Here is a 17912-nt window from a genome sequence, read left to right on the forward strand (position 1 = left end):
TCAAAAAAAAAAAACTGATTTAAATATGCGTACATTCTTCGAATTTGAACGTCTTGAAATGTTTTGTAATGTACATATCTTATGTTAAATCCATAAAAGGTCTAACTCTTTCCATGCTTAGTCTACAGGAGAGATAAAAAAAACTATCAAACTCAATTTATCGATTCTAAAAGTCCTTTTTTTCTGTTTTCCACACGCATGTAGGAAAATATTATTTTTGGAATCAATCACTTCCGTTTGATTGTCAAATCATGATGTTTATACTCTCTCCTGTAGACTAAGCTCTGATGGGAGTTAAAAACTTAACGGATTAAGCCGACTATATTGTGTGATGAATAATAGGTTTATTTTATAAATAAATTCAGTGGGCGTCCAACACGATTTAAGTTTCAAAGCAAGCTAGTTCATAAAACTTCACGAAGTATTAAAGGTGGTACTAATGGGACGTAATAAAAATTAATGTTAAAGTGTCTAAGCACAAAATGTTTGATAAATGAATTATGAACATATTTGGCGAAGGGTTTTACATTCTGATCGATGATATACAGATAGAAGATGAGATTCTCATAGTTGCACAATTCTGTTATTACCTATGTACGGTTTACACACATTTAAGTTCCCAAACATCATTAATATTATTTCCTTTAAATTTTTCACGTGGTTAAGTTGAAATGATTTATTCAACTCGATAACACATAACTCTTTCAAACTTGATGTATGTATTCGGAGTTGAGTGCCCACGATTCAAGAAATGAATCTATATTTATGTATAAAATCTATTAAAGTACAACCATATGAATATCCTTTAAAACTAACAACTTTAAAATTTCATTACTTGATTTGATCGATAGATTGTCACTTTGTGGTAAAATCTATCGACTTTTTATTTAAGTTTTACTTAGTAAATACCTCTATTTCTGAAAGTCTACTGTGACACAAAATGATGCGAAACGATATCGAAACACGTGTCACAGTATATTTTAAGAAATAGTAGTATTTACTAAATAAAATTTAAATAAAAAAAACTATAAAATTATATTAACTGAACTGCACTATTGTATCAGTAGAACTTCAAAGGGTTTGTTCATTCGGATAAATTTTCTCTCCGATAAGAATAAGATTATGTATTTATTAAATTCCAACATCATCTAAGAAACACCAACAGAAGAGTCGAGATGAAACGCGAAATGTTGCTCTTTATATTAAATACAGTAAAGGTAAATAAGACGTGCATAAACATCTGTATAGTTAAAGACACAAAGCTTCCAGTAAATAGTGGGGAAGGGTTACCCGAGCGCAAACCTGGCGAAGAATGTGAGCTACCGAGAAAGGTAAACTGTGTTATTATTTTGAGAGCTTTGATATTTCCATCCCTAATTTTAACTGTTCCTTCTCGTCTCCTGGTATAAGCACAAATTGCACAATGAAAAAGAGTGATTTTTTTTCTTATATTTAGCTGAATATTTTTAGGAATTAAACATTAAATGAATGGATAAAATAACATTACATTTAATAATATTATATTTAATTTTAAAATCTGGCGCATTTTTAAAAAAATTATTTGCCCCTCCTGAACATTTGACATTTTGTATTTACAATTTTACTTCGTACTTACAAAAATTTTGATCGAGTAAACAACGCATCAATCCGAAGCAGTATTCTATGCATAAATTCTGATGTAAATGATCTAGTATTTTCATAAAGCACATACGTTCATCACAAAGTAATAAAAATAATGAGTAGAATTTTTAATGTTACCATTGTCAACAAAATAAAAAACACTGAAAAAATATATAAATAGGTACATTATACACCAAGTAATATTATAAGAAGAGACGTGACATTAAGTCGACATTTGATATGATGATGCAAAAACGTTTATGGTACTTTTGACATTTAATTCAGAAGATCAGTTGGAAACAGACGAACATGCGGTAAAGTTTATACACAAGTACATAAATATTTGCCAAAACAAATGAAGCGTGACTGTACCTAATGTTTCACCCTTTCACTCCCAGAAATGTTTTATTGACATAAAGGAAATGCGAATATTAACGAAGGTTGGGAGCTTACAGGGCTCACGGCCTGTCATCGGCTGGATTTTTTTTTTTTGAAGGAATAAAGGATACTTTATATTTGATAAATACTCGAGTATACAATACAGTGTATAACACTAAGCATTCTGACCATAATAACGTGTAGATTAGTTTTTAGTTTTAAATTGGATATCGGATTCTACGAGACGTTGGAATTTTTTTTTCCATTCTCATTTTTGACAAATATCATAAAAAAATATTTCGAGTACGTGTATTTGTGTATAAAAATTTAAATACATATTTAAATTTGACTTATCTACATAAAACTATACGAAAAAAACAATATTCGTGTCGAATATTGGTCGAATTTGTAAAAACAGATACTATTAAATTGTCTTGTCGGCGTCATACTGCTCGTACTATTTAGTTAAAGTAATTTCTGATTGAGTTAAAACAATATTAGTTACATGTGTGGATAAACGATATGATAATTACAAAATATGCAAAACCACTCGAGTATGGGTTCACATATGAGACAGTCCCTGGATGTGTATACAACTTATAACATAATCACCCGCGGAAGGGAAGGAATGCTGGCTATGTCTCATATAAACAAGAAATATGCAGGTATGAAAGATTTATAATATGAAAATATCAAATGGAGAATTCTATAAAGCGCTATAACGTCACGGCTTGGCTTCAAGCTGGGACTAGGCGACCCGAAACAATAAATTAAAATTTCATATTTACATGTACAATAACTTTTGTTTACATACCTATGTGTTTTTGTGTATAATTCATAATAATTATTAACCTGATAGGTAAATAAATTTGACTGTCGTATATACTGAAGTATGCTTTCGTCTATAGTAACGTTAACCGTCGATTTGTGGCGAAACCCCAAGTAACAAAACTTTAATTCAAAACAATGTTGTCATATAACTTCCAGCCCATTGGTTTGGTACTCACAACATCTCAGATGGAAATGCCGAATAACTTAGTTTCGAGCATGCTGTTATAGTCCAGAACAAATAAGAAGCCGAGCAAACAGGATGTATAGAACAATCCCGATAACTTTTGGTATCATGAAGTTTCTGCAAATTTACCACTTCCGGAACACGACGCCATCTACATTCTCCCTGAAAAGGGTAAAAGCTTAATTTAAAAGTTACAGCGGAATTCGTAGACTGCCTCGTTAGAGAGATAAATAAATATATTTAACATATGCCACGCACTCGAATTAACGACTACAGATAAATCATTCATCTCTGTTATTAGAGTTCGTTATTCTCAAGGTGCGTAATACACAGACTTGTGCATGCGGTGTACTCGGTACAATGATTTCATTCACCAACAGATGATAATTTATTTAGTTTGGCGCTCGACTTCCGAGTATTACGTCAGAGTAATATATTCGGCGATTATACATCATGGCCAATACATTCCATGAATGGGAATTTCACCGCGTGGTTTGATTTCCTATTCCGAATGACTGAACACGACTACCTTCTCGTATGAATTATCCGAAACTGCGAGGCGAATTCACGAATTCCGCATCTTAAATAAATTAAAAGAGAAACTGTCCTAAGAAAAATATGACTATTTTACTGTGGGACAAAGAAAATAGTCAGAAATAATAATGACAATGTTGACGTACACGCATATCTACACGGTCAATTCCAAAATATGATTATTTATACTAAAAATAATTATAAAAGGAAAAAAAACTATTTGTTGTATTGAGACTAAAAATTAAAAAAATTGCATTATCAAAAATCTGAGAATCTAAATTAGCGACATTAAACAATAAATGTAAATACACTATTAGAAAAAGCGGTGGTCAGGTAATAAATACTTATAAAAATGTGATCAAACTGCATTTGTAACATAAATCTTTAGTTTAATCACTTGGTCGCGAAATATCAACATGTCGAGAGAGCCTAAAAGATGATCTTATAAATTAGTGCTCGAGTCCGAATACCAGAGAGGGAACCCGAAATACGCACGTGTGAGAGAAAAAAAACGGTAAAGTAATAATCACGGAACAGTAAATATGTCATACTCGCATTAAAACACGGTCACAAAATCTAATAGACGGAGACAAATAAAAAAATAAACGCAATAAATGCACCCTCAATACGTGAACAGCAGATGAGAACCATTGACCTGCGAGCTTTTAGTATTTCATTTTAGATATAAATTAGTGATGTGATTATTAGTTACCTTTTTCACGGTTAACGTTTCTTTAAAGCTTTTGATGATAAATTATCAAATATATTAGGAGTAACAAATACACAACACACGACCAAATTTGTGCATTGATAGTATTAAACTATCCAATCAAGAACCGAATCAAATAAAGACTTCTTTTAAAGATGTCGTTATTAAATTCGTTTTTTTATTCAATCGCTTACGATTAAAATCAAGTTCAATACATTTCGATATATTCAAATGAAAGTATTCATTTTAAGTAAGTAACACTTCAGAAATAAACAATGTACATTTTTAGAGTAAACTTTTTCTAAATGACTATCGATTAAAAAATGTAATGAAAAAACATTATCTTTAATTAGAAATTCGATCACCAATAACAGTTTATAAAATAAATACCAAAATGTTTTGTAATCTACCTCAGTTTTTTTAATAAATGGAAAAAGTTATGTGAAACTGACACGAATTCACATTAGAAATAGTAAACACATAATAAATTATAATAAAATGCATAACCAAGAATTCTGAAAACCTTCATATAACTTAATGTAAAATGTCGTATTTAATTATTGCGGTTATTATGTCACTGTAGTTTCAGTATGTAGGAGTGTGAGCAAGGAAAATTTAAGTTTTTTGGCGTACGAGATAAGTGAGTATTAAGCTCACATGAACTCAAATAAAGCTTTCGTACAAATGAATAAAACTAAAAGATTTTGAGTGTGCCCAAATAATTGTTCACAAATCTGGATTATCTTAGCTTGGGAGTTTTTTTATACATTTTTGACATCTCAAAACAGATGAAGGAAAATTGATTACTGTGATTTTAAATCATGGGTAGAATTGGTGAATGTTACACGTGTGTAAATTGATCACTTAACCAAGCCTGTGACGGCAAGCTATGACGGAAAAAGCCCTGTAAAATGCCCAGACTTCCATATTCTTTCATCAATGGATTCGGCAGTCACTTTGTAGTAAAATGTATCCATAATTTAAGTTTTTTATTAAATAGTGCTATTTCCTAAGTAAAACTTAAATTAAAATTCCATATTCTTCTTCATCTATGTTTAGATGCCAAAAATGTATAAAACTAAGATAGTTCCGCTCCCCTGAAAAGGGGATGACTGTGGGGGACGGATGAGAGGCCCAGCCGTATATATTCTGTATATTAATGATCGCACTACGTGCTTCGTGGAATGCGGCATTTAATATCGGGAGAACACTCGGAGGGATGAAGGGAATATAAGGGAAGCGGGATGTGGAACGGGGCACACGAACTCACGGCTAATTTATAACCGTTAGGCGCCCAAATTATTCGTGGCGTTATTCTATTTCATAACTGATGCGAGCAATTATAATTATTATTATTATTGAGGGTGTGATTTATGTATATTACAAAAATAAACGCAATGAGAAATATAAAAGGCGGTAGATAGATAGATACCTACTTGAGGATCCAAAGATATTGTAAATCATTATCATAACAGTTTGATATCTCTATTCAAAAAGTAATACAAACCTATATTTTTTATTGACAGTACAGCAAAAAAAAATATGTTGCTCAGACATATTTTTTTCGTATTTTATTTATGTAGAAAATACTTTTTGCATGTAGATGAATATTTTTTTATAAAAAAGAGAAACATTTGTCTTTTATTTATTTTTATTTAGCGGCTCATTATTAGAAATAGGTATCAAATTGTGGTAGAGTGGGTTCGAACCGAGAAACTCTGACTTAAAGAGTCCGCGACACTAACCACGGTACCCACAAAAAATATAAAATGACATTTCCCATATTTATTATTCACGTTGTATGTTTGGGGTATATTCAAAAGGAAACATTTTTATGAGCCGCTCATTTTTCTAAATTTGCCTGGTAATGACATTTGACACATACAAACAGGATTAGTACACGTTTCATGCATATTAATCGCCCCATATTATAAACTATATTCGTATTTTTAAGAACAATTAGAGTAAAATATCGGATAGTTTCGTGACAATTTATAATAAAAAAATATAATTTATGGCATTCTCGAACAAAGCAAAGGTGGTTAATTACTTTTTTTGTGAGAAAGTAAAGCTTTTGAAGAATTTTACGGCCCCCTTAGAGGCAAACGTGCAAAGTAAATAAATTAGCATTTTCCAGTGGCGCCGCGACACGCGACCGTCCGGAGTCCGGACAAAGTGCGCCGAATTGCGACCAGCAACGGATAAACTGTACCAAGAAAACTATAGGTACTTGTGGAGGTCCACACCAAAAAGATACATTTCTAATACTGCAAAAAAAAATCCTTTAAATGCAAATCTGTTCTGTTTACTGTACTCTATCGAAATCTTAATTAAAGTTGCGACAAGACGTGACCAATCCTGTGTTAAACCAATAAGAAATCATTAAAACAACTTTACAAGCTAGAAATCTTGATTACTCAAAATTATTTACAATGGAAATGTAACGTTTTGGTGAGGACCTCCACACTTACAGTACTCACTATTAGCTCGCACTCGTGACTGTAACGTAAGTTCAGCAATCTGCGAAGCTTTACTACTCGCTACTTGCACGGTTAACCAATATCCGGTGGAAAGCATGCATTTATTCTACCACATTGAAAATTAGCGATCATACCCGCTACTAAACATTTCATCAGCTACAAAATTCTTCGGTTACTATAATCCATCTATAGTTTATCGCGTCTAAACACTTGTACGTGTATCAGAGATAAAATGTATTTGTCTTCATATGAGAAGAAAATGACTGTACCTCAATTGCTGCAGAATTAAATACTACGTTTATAGGAATGTTTTCAGCTTAAAAATTGGTTGTAACTTTCTCAAATAATTGGAAATAGCATATAAATAAATAATTTCAGCAAATTAATATCTAGTAAAAATGTGGTTTCTCTAAGAAGAATAGATGTAAAGTACAAATAGTAAAATACGTAAATAGTGCACTATTCTGCGACGAATGAATGTTAAAAAATATATGTAAAATGCAATAAGGATCCTAATGTTAAATTACCTAAATTAATAAATCGAGAAATAACTACAAAAACATGGCATCATCAGGTAACTTTAGGTATGTGATTTATCAAATACTATATATAAAGCGGACATGTTGGATCTATTTGAGTGAGGAAACGAAGAGATGTTTAATTAGTAAAAGAAAATATAAATTTTGTGTATTTAAAATTTATAAATATATATATATATATATATATATATATATATATATATATATATATATATATATATATATATATAAAATATCATGTACATTAGACAAAACCGTGAAAAGGTTGTCACTGTAGGTCGGCATGTTCACCTAGTCTCGCGAAAAGCCTTTTCATTAGCCTCGTCATCCCCCGGTATTGTAGTGGTGCGCGGCGGTAGCGGCAAACGAGGGGCGATTAACCCTTGTAGAATGACACGCACACGGTATCGCATTATTTACGCAACACCGATTATATTCCTGACAAGGGTGAATCAAGTGCCAAGGCATTCACAATAGAATTATTAATTTTACACAACATTTTCTAGCATACATAATGTGCACACATCAGACTACAAGTGCTACCCCCGGAGGATGAAATGCCGAAATCGGACCAACGCAATAAAACACACATAATACACACACAAAGAACTTATATATCGTCGTTTTTCTGACATACTGTCGCAGTTGAAACAACTGAATATCAGTTATGAAGAGTATAATTTAAAATTTCTAAGCGTGCAAGTCCGTTACCTAAGCTTTTACTGTTTAATAGATATCTGTTTCAAAAAACAATAATGAAATCATAATAAAGTTAAATCTTACTTTAATGTTTCGTTAAAACGCATGCAAAAGCAAATACGACAGTTAGTCAAGAGTGTGAACACACCGACAACATTAAGTGTAATTAATCATATGTAACATATTACGATGTTTTTTTACAGTAGGTTGTTATGGTGTAGTTCATACTACGTTTCGTTGATAACCACGAGATATTGGGATCGGATCAACATTAAAAAAAAACATTATTCTCTCATTATACCGTACATATATTAAGTTACTCTGGGCTTACAAATGAAACGCAAGACTGATCACCAGGTAATAAACGATCAAGATACAATATCTACAGAATGCAAAGGTCTCGTTGGGTGCAGATACGGAGGAAAATTCTAGTAAAGCACACTTGAGGGAGTATTTTACGAGAATGACGCTTTATATAAATTATCCAAAACTATATTAATTTATTCTTGTTATTTAGGAATTCGTTGAAGTCTGAGAAAAAGATATTGAACATACATCAATTGATATTTATGTAGCAGTAATTACATAAATTATTTGAAAATATAATATTTATTTCGTTTTTTAAGAACAATACGAAAAACATGTTGTATTTGTAGCTTTTACATTTGAATTAGATTTGATTTACCCTCATATATATCACATGCGTGATGTTTTTACAGTTCTTTTAATTTTTAAATTTGTGCTTAATATTTCAGATATGTTTTCGTTATCAACATTTAAGTTGAACCATGTTGTAAGATCCCGATGGCACATTAACTGAAGGCCAGCTTATTGGAACCATTAATTTTAGGTTTGATTTTTATTATTATTATTAGCAAGTATAAATAAATTAAAAATTTATCCGTACTTACATATTATATCTATCATGCTATTATGCCATGATAGCTGTTTTACAGAGAGTATTAGTACTCTTCAGTGCGAATGAATGAACTAACAAAGATCATCTCGATAACAGATGATAAAATCGTAATATAAAAAAGGGGGGATGACTCAATTCATCTGTTTTACTACTCGTTTTTTTTTTTCTCAAAGTGTACATAAGTACCGCGAAACGTAGAATAATCACTAAAAAGTGAAAACAATAATCGATGCATAATAAGCATTTGTTCTAAATTGTTGTATTGTTACAAGGAAAATGTGTGGTCGGAAATATTAAATATGACCAAAAAGTTTCGTTTTATTATGTAACCGACATTTGAAAATTCAAAGATTATCGTCACTATTAAAAAACCACAAGATCTGAAGGCTGTTCTAAATAGCCTTAGTTTGTTTGGTTCAAAAATATATCGCTACTTATAATAATATTAATTGATTCAACGAATCGGTGAAGGTTACCTTATGTGTACCCGCGTTTCGTAGTACAAAAAATGCGATGGTCGACTGAAACGTGGTTAATGGACTAACAAAAATATTCTCTAAAATAAAATGTGAATGCCAAGCCAGAAAAGATGTTATTGAATATCATATATTGTAGAAATATAACATTCAAGCATTGCTTCGGCAGCTTTAGTTATTACTGGGAAACTTTGCTTGCCGATTGATATTTTGTGATAAGGAAACAATTTTGATGCTTTGATTTATTCAGCATTACTGAAAATGCCAAAAAAACTTAGAACTTTAAAAAAGTTTTGTTTTTCCGAATTATTAAAAGCAAAACATTTTTTTTATTTAACCGTTAAATATTCCATAAAATTTAGTACATAATATAAATATGTGATCGTGATACGTTCATATTTAATACACAGACATGTTGATAAGCCGCTGTTTTTTACATGTAGAGACAATAATTGGTTAGATGGCATTATGCCTTCCTTTAAAGCTGTATGTGGCGTATTCCCGGGGAAGTGGCGTGATACTCGCGCAATATTAATAACACTCGTACAGACATGATCTCAGCCAATGTACGCATATTAACCACAAAAAGGAGTCATGCAGATAGCGCGTCTGGGTAAAAGCAAATGTCGCGTGCGTTTTTCCCGCCGTTAGCGCGCAGCCGCGGGCAGACGGAATGTGCGTCACCCGTGCGACTTCTGACGCTAAATTTGGAAGGCCGCCACAAGAAAACGAATGAAAGGAAGCATTTTTTTATTCGTATTACCGAAGAGATAGCTCCAGTTGATAATTAAAGTCGGCCTCTAATAAAGTACTTATCGCGTTTGACTACCATGCTGGAGGTACCGGGTTCGATCCCCAGAGGGTCAGAATTAATTTAATTGTTTTTTCTTCCTCTTCTCTAGCCTTCTGTTTACCACTGCTGGATATAGGCCTCTTCCGTATCCTTCCATTTTCTTCAGTCGGTTGCTGTTTGCAGCCAGTTTCTACTCCCCACATCTGCTATGTCGTCGGACCATCTCTTTTGGGGTCCATCTTGTAGGGTCCTGATATGCAATTGTTTTGTTATAATTGTTTTTATACTCTAATATTTATTTTATATCACCCTCTACTGGTACCTGAAACGTAAGACTAATCACCTTGCCTACGTATAATTAACGATTAACTTAAAATTGCACCTTAATTTGATACAATGCTCTTTGCACCATTGGGTTCGGATCAGGGATAGAAGAAGATGAATTTACAATTACAAGACACACATACGAGTCGATAAAAAGAGCGTTTTTTTTGTACCGTAACAAGACGTAAAACAATGTATGGTTAACATTGCATTATTACAATTAAAAAGGGTGTGCTAAAGCGAATGAATGACGAAATAAGGGTAAAAAAATGTTGTTACTATGTGGACACTTCTAGACTTAAACATCAAGACAAATCGACGAAGAGATGTAGACGGTTAGTACAGGTGTTTAAGATTGAAAGTGGATATAATAGACTATTGGCGTGTGCGCATGAGGAGACACGTATAAGTGGGATATATAATTCTTAATTTTAAATGTGATGTATGGAAAAAGTGGCATTCTATACCGTCTGACTGATCTCCGCAGAGAATTGGCGTAACTGTTAGTTCCTTGTTAATAAAATCAAAGGATAACCAGGTATTTACAATTAACGACATATCGCTCACTCCTTTCAAAAACCTTATTTATAAAAAAACTTGATTTTTCAGGAGATCGTTTTTAATGTTTAAAAATATAATAAAATGTATCAAAAATAGATGTCCAGCCACTTATTGAACTTTTTACTGCGCAACAGATCTTTTTAGGTAAAACGTGAATGTTTTTTCTCTATTTGAAAAATATTTAGTATATTTAAAAAAAAATAATTAAACAATACCTTTTCTTCAAAATTCAAAAACAATACTTTCTGCCCTGTAGCGGGTAAATATTAAGTTGAAAATATGCCTCTTTAGCTGGGATATAATACATTTTTTGGGCATTTCGAAACACGCACAACTGAAAATTGACGATTTTTGATTTATGACGTTGTTGAAAGGAGTGAGCGATATGTGAAATTTTGTAAATGAAATGTTACAATTACCTGTTTTTTGTTACTCATTATTGTATATGTATTTATGTCACTGTTCTGTTAAATTTACAAATAAATAAATTAATAAATAATGAAGCGATAAAATTTTCAGGAATGTAGCCTTCCTGAATATATAAATAGAAATATTGGGAATAATCCACTTTCGTCATTACTTCACCCACGTATGTGGATAAGCAACTTATGAGTATTAGGGTAATTCCTTACATAAGGTAAACCACGAATGACGGAATGTGTGAACAAATTAGGGTCTCCTAAAACCGCGACTTTAATACCATAAACCTTTCGTGCGACTAATATCTAAAATAAAACACTCAATATCTACCCTCGAAAAGCAACAATAGTTTATTGTTATTATTGCAAAATATTTATTCAAGATTTGTTTGGTTTTCGTATTTTATTTTTCGTATTTATACTCGATCTATCATATAAATACACAGTATTGTAAAAAAGAGTTTTTATTTATTAATTTATTATTATTTCTATTTGCCAGTCACCCAGTGAGACGATGTTTCTGCAAGAGTCAAGTCTTATTTTCATTTACAAACAAACAAACAATTTTTTATTTTTTTTTTATTATTTTAAATTAATAGAGAGTCTAAATTGCATCTAAATTGAATTCTAAAAATTAGCTGAATTACCACTTTTAACAAAGATAGTACGTCTTACAAAATTCCGATTTGCAAAATAGGAATCTTGTTGTGTTATATTGGGTTCGAGCGTAGAAACTCTGACTCTGAGTCCGCGACTTAATGCACGGGACCACAACCCGACTCGATTTATTAACAATACACACAGTATGGTAAAATGTGTGCAAATACTAATAAAATACCTAGATACAAAGAAAATTCAATGCGTCATCAGTCGTTCAGTACTGAAGCAAAACAACTCTTCGTCACTGTGAGTCAACAAAATATTAAAAAAATACCTTCTAAAAATGTGTATTTTAAAATCAAAAAAGAAAATACCTCTGTGGTTTGGTCTGACTAAGCAAACGATTAAAAACATATTCGTAAGAATGTGTGCATTTTTAATATGAAGTTGTTTCCCCAGAAATATTTTGCTAACAATCAATCCATTTCGAGGAAAACGTCCAAAGATATTGTACCTGTTATCATAAAAAAAATATTTGTTTATTGACTTGACGCGAAACCGTTGAATACGTTAAAAATTTTAATAAAAGATTAACTATTTTTTTTATTGATTGGGTCCAAAGCAATATATCTTGTCCCAACCCTTCTCCGCACCCAATGATGCACAGGGCAATGCTTCGTATTTGGTATGACCCGTAAGTTTTGATCAAAAGATTATAATTCATATAACTGCAAATTCTTGAATAAATATTTAATGTTTGATAAGATAATGTAAATGCGATGATTTAATATCTACATATTATTATATTGCTTACATCGAAAGCGATTAATAAATAACCTTCGTATTATTATGTAAAAGACATCACATTTCACATTGACAGTTGTCACTGTAACACGAGTAAACGTGAACAATATTGAAAAGAAAAAGTGTCGGGAAACAACAATGCACTTTTTGTACATGTTGTTAAATTTAAATAATTCATAAGCTTAAATGGTTATCGAGACACAATCTGATCTTCACTATCAAACACCATTCTAATTCAACAGTAATATGAAAGAATCTCGGTGTTTGCAAAATAGAAATAACAAATATCCGACCAATGTGGATAATCCATATTCACGGCGAAATAATTACCCATTACACAACGTTACGTTCGCAATTGAACACTGAGCGTATGCAATAATTGCCCGCTTGCAAAATGCATCGCTGAAAAAGTGCTATCTGACTTGAATCGTTTGACTGATTGCATGTCTCGAGGAGTTTTGCCGCAATACGTCTTAAAAGTAGAATCGTTATTACCATTGCAATTTGCAATCATCGCGAAGATACTGCTCGTTACTTTTTATTGCATTTCATACAAGTTTTTTTAAAATTACTTTACTTCAATTTTAAACAAGAAATTAGGAAATGAAACCTTAAATGAAATGTTGAGTAGTGCGCAAAATACATTATTATTTACTAAATAACCCTAACTTAACCATTCCGAGAATATGGACGTAAATGAACTTCGGTGCGAATTTTCGTCAAAGGAGTATCGACGTTAATGAAAATCGAAGTCTATCTGTCAGTTGGTATGATGTAATTTGTATAGTAATGACATCTGTGGATATTTGTATTTAACTTTGTCATAAAATAAAACCTAGAGATGGTGAGCTTTATTTTATTTTTAAATTATTTTAACATAATTTTTATCTTCACAATACAAAGATTTTATTTGAAAAAAATACATATTAAATGTAAAAAAAACTTAATCCCAGAGAAAGTCGAACATCAATTATTGTACTCCTGGAAAGGTTTTTAATTTAATTGTATAATTTATCAATAAGTTTGTACCTACATTGATAGACGCAAGTAATATGAATCAGGAATATCCGAGAAAATTTATGAGTGTAACTTATTATAATTTGAAATTCAGTGAACTTCACACATATTTTCGTAAAATTTGATTTGTCGGAGATGTTCTTTATCTGCATTATTTATCTATCCCAAAAGAAAATATTTATAAATGAGGCCTAAAAGCAGCGGTTTTTACAGAGTAAAGAATATATGTAATTCTTATACGTAAGTTTATATTTTGTAAAATATTGTATTTAAGCAAACGTAATGAAAATGTCAAGACAGATTATTCGCGAGTCTTCATAAACCTATCTAATGATCAATTCGCTCCGAGTAAGCCTGCCACAACCGTTTGCTGGTGAAATCTTTCAACTTGATATCTCTCGCTACTGTAATGAGCGGAGTCGGATCGGATCTCTTCAGATAACGAAACAGCGGTCCGCAAGAAACGCGATTTTATATTCGGCCGAATAATTACTCAAAATGGATACATTTACCCATAAATCTATCAACAAAGGCGAGTTAACACTTCCAACCTTTCTGCAGCGTGGACGTATTTTGTGGACGGGTGTTTTTTTTTATTTATTTGTCGTTTTTAGTTTCTGACAGTTAAGCGGCTGAATGGCGTGACACGTTGACACACCGCCTGAGCACCTAATTATGTGCATGTGTAAATAAATGCATTTATCAGAAGAAAATTTTGCAAACTCTTCTCGTAAGCGTGAATATGTTTACATTATTATCATATTCACAAAAACAAAACTGTTCCGGAGATAGCAGTAAGTATATCAAAATGGATTTGAGTCGGGTAATTACAAAACGAACTAATTCCGACCCACCAGAGCTATCTACCATATTATTGAAAGGTTATTTGTTTTGAATACTCTTATGAATTGTGTAAACTCAAGCGGATAACCTAAACAATGAAATAATATAATAAAACAACAACTACTTATATAGTTATTTCTACATAAATTTTATTTGACCAGTGACAGGGTTTCGTCATTACCGACATCATCAGTCTGATAATGTCGGTTACGATGAAACCGATACACTAGTCAAATAAAAAGAAGTGGAAAATACTATTTAGTTGTTATTTTATTATATAAAATACAGATCCGACAAGAAAAGTCAGTACAAAACTTAAATCTAATAAAGTATTAAATAGTATATTTCGGAAAGCAATGTGTTACATGTCTGTACATTGATAAACTTGTCTCATTTAATAGATTCACCTGGAATAATAACAAATTATACACGGGTATAAAAAAATTAACTTCAATATTTCAAGCTCATAAAATAAGGTATTATGAAAGTAAACAATATGTAACTAATGTAAGTTGAAAGCTCTGTTAAACCAGTTCAGAGAAATACTCCCTCGGGCATTTGTAGCTCCCACAGAGCATCATCCCGGTAAGAGACAGACAAATCCCACACAAAATATTACATTATGCATCTCAACAAGATTATAAAATATACCACTAAACGGATTCTATCAAGTCATACACGACGTGCAAAACCTGTCAGTTAAATAAATGGCTAAATGATATAATAACATGGCATATCAAAGAGTGTACGATGATAGAGAAACAATACACTATAACATTATGAAATTGAAATTGTTTCCACAATTTCACAAAACCATTAAAAGCGATATATGATTAAGTATGTATATTTAAAGAATTTTTGTTTTATTTTATTGAATAGAACTTTTGTTTATAGATACAATATAAAGTAAATTTGTTTAGCCTGCTCATAAGTATTTACTTAGTATTTCGTGTTTCGGGTATCAAGTGATAATTTTAAGAACATTTAACAACAAAAAAAAGAATCACAGTTCGGCAAATCATATTAAGTACACACATTTAGAAAATTATGAAATAATATGTGTTTATAAAAAATCAACTAATCCAACTTTTAAAGATCAAACCAAAAATACATTTTCCGTTAATTAATAAAGGTAGAGAGATAGAATTTTCAGGAATTTTCAACCTTGGGAAGTGAAAAAAGTAAAACAGTACGAAAGCTCAATAGAGTACCTATTCAACGCTGATAAAAAAATTACGACACCGATATCGCGAACAAGAAAAACCTCACTAAAATAGTATCATGCACAACAGACCGTAAAGTTGCAGTGAAGATAAAAACAGAAAAATAACTAAAGTTTCATTTAAACATTAAATCATTTCCTTAATTGAAATAATTGCGGTGTAGAGCCGTTAAAAGATCTATTTAATTTACGAAGCATTTTAGAGAAAACTGCGTCCCTAGTTTATTTTGCATCGTGTTCAAAACGTGTTTGCCAATCTCTGTATTTCTGAAAATGTTTAAAAAATACTAAAACTTTGCCGGCGGGCTTAATTTCATTCATGAATTAGTGGCTGCTTCATAAAAACCAATAGATAGAGTAAATGACATACTACATAGCCAAGTTTTAACGGTCGAAATAGGTAACTACCGAGTTGAGTCCAGAGAACCTGAAAGCTTCCTGTACCGGACAATAACACGACTCGTGATGGATAGTTGTATAACACAAGAACGATAGAATGAAGTCTAGTATAAAGAAGGTCATTTTTACGAATGGCAAATGCCAGCATAGAGTTGGAATACACGAATCCCTGTGGGCGAGTGAATTTATAAGAGTAAACTTGCAATTAGTGGAAGAATAAAGTATTTGGGTAAAATGCTTTCATTCAATATGATACATATCGTTTACAAATTTAGAAAAAAGTTTAACTTTATATAAAATAAAGAAATGACATTTCAATCGATTAGAAAAAAAATTACATTAAAAAACAATGAGATTTCGTCAGTGTTAAAATAACATGACTAATTTAAAAAGTCTTATTGATAGATGTTATTTGATAATGAGTCTGAAAATGGTTTCATATTATATGGTCACATAAAAATAGTTTAAAATTTTCCGTGTAATATTACATTAACAATCAGAAAGACATAATTGTTCTACACATGTGTAGGTATAATCAAGTGGACATACAGAAGAAGAAAAAAACCTTTTTGTGGGTTTCTGTCTTGTTCTAGCGTCGACCTGGCAAAAGTGTTGAATTGATATAAACTCAAAATAATTCACAGGAATGTCAGAAATAATGAAAATGAAATCACTAACCAAGAATGATGAATCGACAGTTTGAAGCATTAAGTCACTATCGTGAAACTAATTCAGAGAGATTGGAAGTGTTGTAAATCCAAAAACACTAATTAATTAAAAATGTACTTTTTTCAGGGGAGTAAAGATTTTACTACTTCCATATTGTATCAAATACTCAATATGTTATCACGACATAAAAATCATTGTATAGTTCGGTACATACCTCCGGACTGTCAGGACAATTCAGACGATTTTTATTTTTTAATTTCTTACAATTTCTCATATAATATTGATGGGATTATTGCTACAAAGCAATATCTTTCTACCAGCCAAAAACAGACCTAGTAGTATAAACGGTGAACTTTGTATTTTAAAAGCTATTTGAATTAGTGGATAGGTAGTACTTGTACAAATTTGACTTATACGTATGTTAGTATAGTAGAAGTCACACCCAGAAAGAGTTATCTGTCGAAGATACATTGAAGAGAAGAAAAATACGAGTGCATATGTAGCTGTTTTTATCTAAAAATAGTATTTTCTCACTTTGTTTTGTTCCATTTTGTTAGCGTTGTGATAAAATGTTTCGCTTTAATTGAAAACGGTAAAATTATGAATATTTAAAGCTTTAAAAATGACATACAGAATTATGAATACTAATAAAAGTGTGGGTACCTTCTCTAACGAATCGAGAACATTTTACTTAACAAACGGGCACTTAAATTGAAAAGAAAAACTCCCGCTGGGATACGGAGCTATCATAATTTGTCATTTTAATATTCGTCGTGAAAATATGAAACGGTTCAGTGATGCTGTAAAAATAATACAGAAAACGAGAGAACCGAAAGCGCCTCACAAAATTTATCGAATCGAGTGTCAACAAAAGTGGAGAATAATGCGCCAC

General features: G+C 31.5%; 1 protein-coding gene across 1 annotated transcript in view; it reads right to left on the reverse strand.

Annotated features, from left to right (window-relative positions):
- The window catches only part of sd (TEA domain transcription factor 1 homolog scalloped), a 96761-nt gene that overhangs the window by 25167 nt on the left and 53682 nt on the right, over nt 1-17912 (reverse strand). The window lies entirely within an intron of this gene.

This window comes from Brachycentrus maculatus, unplaced genomic scaffold, assembly GCF_059751285.1.
Source record: "Brachycentrus maculatus isolate JH-2025_06_01 unplaced genomic scaffold, ASM5975128v1 h1tg000370l, whole genome shotgun sequence".
Lineage (NCBI taxonomy): Eukaryota > Metazoa > Arthropoda > Insecta > Trichoptera > Brachycentridae > Brachycentrus > Brachycentrus maculatus.